Source organism: Petaurus breviceps, unplaced genomic scaffold (genome assembly GCF_028583685.1).
Source record: "Petaurus breviceps papuanus isolate PSGF00001 unplaced genomic scaffold, PetGlider_PUasm1.0 76, whole genome shotgun sequence".
Lineage (NCBI taxonomy): Eukaryota > Metazoa > Chordata > Mammalia > Diprotodontia > Petauridae > Petaurus > Petaurus breviceps.
In genome coordinates this window covers 56,467,382-56,473,381 of record NW_027186473.1, presented here as the reverse complement: position 1 = coordinate 56,473,381, position 6,000 = coordinate 56,467,382, and the positions used below count along the sequence as shown (strand labels likewise).

General features: G+C 40.6%; 1 long non-coding RNA gene across 1 annotated transcript in view; it reads right to left on the bottom strand.

The window, feature by feature from the left end:
• Positions 1–6,000, bottom strand: part of LOC138175155 (uncharacterized) — a 117,653-nt gene that overhangs the window by 109,643 nt on the left and 2,010 nt on the right. The gene's annotated exons all lie outside the window — the stretch shown is intronic.

Below are 6,000 nucleotides of genomic sequence, written 5' to 3'. Positions count from 1 at the left end.
GAAGGAAGGAAGGAGGGAGGGAGGGAGGGAGGGAGGAAGGGAGTTGTATTGCCCAACTGGAACTCGCCAGGTGGGTCCCCAGTGGGGCAGCTGCTCACAGATTGCTGTTTGTCCTTGACACCATGACATCAGGAAGTTGATGTCATGTCTTGTAAGTGAAATAGATTTAAATGAGGTAGGGCTGTCCAGTCACCAGCCTTACTCTCTCCTCCAAATCCATCTGGGTCCAGTAGCAAGATTTGGACAACTGTGGAGACAAAGAGAGACAAAAACCAAAGCTAGTTCTTGTCCTCAAAGATTTTACATTCTTCTGGATAGAATATTTATGAATGTTCAAGTGTGAAGATACATCTATATGTGTGTGTATACATATAAAACATGTCTACTAATATATAAGATAATTTGAGAAGAGAGAAATGAAAAATGTGAAAGCAGAGGGATAACTTATCTTATGAAGTAGCACCTGAACTGAGTCTTGAGGGAAATGATTGATTCTAAGGGGCAGGGGGTGAGGAAATGTCTTAAAGAAACATAGGACTGTAGGTATGAAGACTTGGAGACAGAAGATGAAATGCTGAGGTTGGGAATTAGTTAACAATCTAATACAACTAGAATAAAGAGTATACAAAGGGAAATGATGCAAAGAAACAAGACCAATATGACAAAACCACAATGAGCCATACCTGAATTTTAGTGTTATAATTGAATGCTAGAGTGTATAGTACAGACAATAAGTAATGTAGAATTCCAGAAGTCATCTCATGGAAAAGTTGGGATGAGAGCCAGTCGCTGAAGGATGTGCAGGACTTAGATAAGTGGAAGGGAGGGGTACCCGATTTGACCAAAGGCATGAAGGTGTGTTAGTGGGAAAGCTGAGATTAATTTTATTGCATAGAGGAGTTTGTTTGGAGGCAGAGTAGGAGATAAGACTAGCTGGGCAGGTTGGGACCAGATTCTGGAAGACTTTGCCAGCCAGGCAGAGATTTGATATGTTTGGAAATCAGGAGACATCAAAGGCTTTTTACCCAGAGGATTGATATGATAAAAGGAATCCTTACATAACTCTTGTGGTAGAGATTTTCAAACATGAAAGACCTTGGGTATACTTTGGGGGGTGTTTTCACTCCTTGGGCTCTTGGGTATCACTGAGAAAATCTGCAACATCACAATCTGATATATTTACACCAAATCCCCTTGTAAATTCACAATTCACAAGATTAAAGATCTAAGATTTAGAGCTGGATGAGACCTTATGAGTTTATTTGGTCCGGGAGTTCTTAACCTGGGATCCATGAACTTGTTTTTAAAAAATATTTTGAAAACTGCATTTCAATATAATTGATTTCCTTTATAATCCTATTTACTTTATTATATTCATCAAAAAAGGATTCTGAGGTGTCCATTGGCTTCACTAGACTGCCCAAGGGGTCCATGTCACATAAGAACCCTTAATTTAATACTACCCCTATTTTGTCTTATTTTTTTTAATTGGAGACTGGGTCTCTCTATCTTGCCCAGGCTGGAACTGCAGCAGCCACATATGATCCATTTCCCATTATTGACTGGCACAGAAACTTTGGCCTGCTCCATTGCCAACCTCTGTTGGTGCACCTCATCCTTAGGTATCTTGGTGCCCCACAACTACCCTTTTCTCAGGGCTCACCATCGTGGTGCTAGACTTTGTGTAAACACTGAATTGATGTTAGCCCTATTACAGCTAAAGAACTCTCAAACACAAGCATTCTGCCAGCCTCAGCCTTGCAGCAATTCCCACTCCCCCATGTCAAAGATAAGGAATAAGGTCACAAAGGTAGAAAAAGGCAAAACCAGGCCATGTGACTCCAAATTAAGTACTTTATTATGCACCACCAACACAGAATCCACTCTTAAAAATCTATGTAAATTTCCAGTCCATACTATCCCCCAAACTCAGGTCCTCTCTCTGTAGTCATTTGAGATGCTACCCTAAGGAGCACTGTACTGTCTATGCCCTACCACTGGTGGGGTGGGGATACTGCTGCCCCAAGAGGTATCCCAGGTGTTGACCTCTCTCTGCAGTTCCAATTGCTCCCACCAGGTGTCACCAGGCATTGTTTTCTCCCTTGATGCCATGAATCCTTTTACAGCTATCCTTCCTCCTACTAGGGTTCCACCTTTCCCCTGTCGTGTCACCTGGTCCAGTCCTCCTGGCCAGATGAATGCACTTTGGCCAGTGGGAGACACAGTTTTCTTTGAAAACTCAAAAGCTGCTTCTAACTACATATAATCTTGCCCCAAGAGCAGAGTCGCCATTGTTCTCATTCTCCAAGGTAATATGGTCACCAGCTACGTGGTTAGACATGACTATAAATCTTGATGTCCTTCCCCTCTGAGGGAAACATGCCCCAGCCCATCAGGAACCTCAAAGTCCTCTAAACACTACCCAATCTGTTCTCTTAAACAACTGGGCATAATTATTCACATCATGCAGGCTTGTCACTACTTCCTAATAATTTACATGCCCTGCCTAAGGTGGAAGGAAGCTGTGCTTCTTCCAGTTTTCAGGCCCACATGCCCTCAGACAGGCATTGTTCCATCTGGGAGATGAAGAAAGGGGAAGTTCCCAGAGCTGCATTTACTTAGTTCAATACTTCCAAAGTTCAAGACAAGCAACCTCACATGTTACAAAGAGTGCTGGACTTGGAGTCAGGCAAGATCTCAGTTCTAATCCTGACTTAGACACTGTGTGACCATAGACAAGTCACTTAATTACTGAGTCTCTGTTTACTCATCTCTAAAACAGGAACAACAACAATTAGTCTAACTAAGCCATAAGGTTACATATATACACATATATAGTAATATTCAAAATGCTACAGAAATACAAGGTAGTTATCATGGTTTCCATTGATTAAAATGGCAGAAAAAATATCATGAGAGAGAAAGATAACTGGAAAATAAGATGGCTTATTTATTTTACTATATAACATATATATATATATATATAGTTTTATATAATAAAGTTACTAAACTGCAAATACCCTTTGGCCTAGCAATAAAATCACAAGGCTTAGGTTCCAAAGAGATCAAAGAAAGAGGAAAATATCCTATGGTACAACAATGTTTTCTGTAGGGGCAAAGAACTAGACACCAAGGTGGGGGGGGGGTACCACTCAACTGGGAAATGGCTGAACAAATATGATATATGACTGTAATGGAATATTATCATGCTGTAGGAAATAATGAAGATTTCAGAAAAATCTAAGAAAACTTAAATGAACTAATGCAGAGTGAAGTGAACAGAACCAGATAAATCTATCCCTTTGCCCTCTAAGCCCCCCCTACAATCCCCATGCTGCCCCCTCCCCCTGCCCCCAACCCTGAACACACAAACAAATATTCCTTAGGGCTTAGACTATAGCTCACATCTAGGGCTTCTCCAAAAGAGTAAGTTAAAAAGGTATTCAAAGTACAATATGAATCAAATATGAGAGAGTAATTTATTCCCTATTATACACAAAAGGAATGCTAAACAAAAGAAAAGCCACAAGGACAAATTTGACAAAAATAAACAAGACTCACTCAGCAATTTAACCTAAGACCATTGTTAGAACACATTGAGAGATTGACAACTTAAACCATTAGACCCTAAAGCAGTTTGCAGTATCACAGATGGCATTCTACAATTGAGCTCAACATTGTCTAAACTCCTGGTCTAGGCCTGCAGGTAAAAAGGCCCAGACTCTTCTTGCTTGTAGCCATCCTCTCCAATAAAGCAAATTCCCCTTAATACCAGCCAGTTTGACTTAATGGACCCAGGATTTCTGATCCTCTCAAGTTCAAAGTCACCTCCAAATCTGTATACATACATCTCAGGAAAGGTAGTCATTCACCTAAGATCAGGAAAGAATGAATACAAAAGAAGGGAAAGCTGAAGGAATGCAGGCACAAACTTGTCTAGTCATTCCCTTTGCAGTAGCTACTGCATGGGCATGGCTGTCACAATGCCATGATGCTGGGGTGGAGAAAGGTCATCCCCTCCCCTCCCAAGGGTGCTGAAGGAGAGAGTAGCCAAGAAGCTATCACTTCTCTTAACTGTTGCAGTTCAGGATTATTTCCTCCTCCTCCCCAAAGTTATAAGGCATAAAGGATATTTAAATTAAAATCTTCCCTCAGCTACTTATTAACTGTGGATCACTTAACGTCTTCCAAGCTCAGTTTTCCTATTTATAAAATGAAAGGGTTAGCCATGATGGCCTCTAAAGCCCCTCCCAGCTCTAAATCTATGTACAACTTTGCCAGATAGGGGTTCTTAACCTTTTTAGTTTCCTGGTCATCTGGTAATGGACTAGGGACCACTTTTCATATGGTCATAATCAGGTTTCTAAGAGCATAAAATAAAACACATAGGATTACATGGGAAACCAATTATATTATAATACATTTGCCATCAACTGTGAAAGACATAGCTACTCTGATCAAGATAATGTTCCAAGACAATTCCAAAGGACCCATGATGAAAACAGCATCTGCCTCCAAAGAGAACTAATGAACTCTGAGTGCAGATTAAAGCATGTTTTTTTCACCTTGTTTTTCGTTTGTGAGTGTATGTGTTTTTCTTTCACAACATGGCTAATATGTACATTTTTTGCATGACTTCACATGTATCATATTGTTTGCCTTCTCAAGGGGTGGGGGAAGAGCCAGAGGGAAGGAGAGAATTTGGAATTCAAAATTTTTAAAAATGATTATTAAAAAAATGTTAAATGTCATTGGGAAATATTCAGCAAAATAAATAATGTATTTAAAATATATTTGTCAAAATATATTTTTTAAAAAGTTCACAGATCCCAGGTTTATAGTTTACCCTATCATATTAAAATGCCAAATAACCCTAGATCTTCATCACCTATTTAAATAAATATTGACTAAATTAGTTTCGATTGCAAAACCTATGCCAGCTTCACGGTGTTCATTATTGCGGCCATTCCAGAAAAACATGCATCCAGCTCCAACTTCAGTAAGCTGCCCTTCATTTGCCAGCCTTATTTCACTCAGGGTTGCTATTTGGATGCGATACCTGCTGAGTTCTCTCACAAGAGTTGTTAGTCTTTCAGGTCCCCTGGATCTCTTGTTATCCATAAGCGTGAGCACATTCCACATATGGTGAATGGAATAATCTTCACAAAAGTTTTTGTACATTTTTTTTTTGCGTTTGAACTAGAGTGAGGTCCCCTGGGATTTCTTGCCACAGTAAGAAGACCAGGGTTGGGTGAAACAGATCGTTTTTAGGGCACCTTTTCTAGCCCCTTCCTCCTGCCAGTAGGTAAGCCGTGTGATTCTTTAAAAAAGGCTGCTCAGCAGGTGGACTTTAGAAAAATCTATTAAGAGTTATATGAACTGATGCTGAGTGAGGGGAACAGAACTAGGAGAATGCTGTACACAGTTACAGCCACATTGTGTGATGACTAGCTTGTATAGATTTGGCTCTTCTCAGCAATGCAAGATTCTAAAATAACTCCAAAAGGCTTATGATGGAAAATGCTGTCCCCAACTAGATTAAGAATTATGGAGTCTGGGGGCAGCCAGGTAGCACAGCGAGCAAGAGCACCGGCTCCAGTGTCAGAACGACCTGGAGATCGAATCCCGGGCTCAGACACTTAGCACCCACCCAGAAACACCTGGCCGTGTAACCTTGAGCAAGTTACTTAACCCCAGTTGCTTAGGGGCGGCCAGGTGGCTCAGCGAGTAAGAGCACCGCCTCCAGTGTCAGGATGACCTGGAGATCGAATCCCGGGCTCAGACACTCAGCACCACACCCAGAAATAACTGGCCGTGTAACCTTGAGCAAGTTACTTCACCCTGATTGCTTAAAAAAAATATATAAAAAAAAAAGAATCATGGAGTCTGAATACAGATCGAATCACACTTTTTGCTCTATTTCTTTTTGTCTTTGTTTCTTCTTTCTCACAGTTCATTCCATTGGTTATAACTCTTCTTTGCAACATAACTAATGTGAGA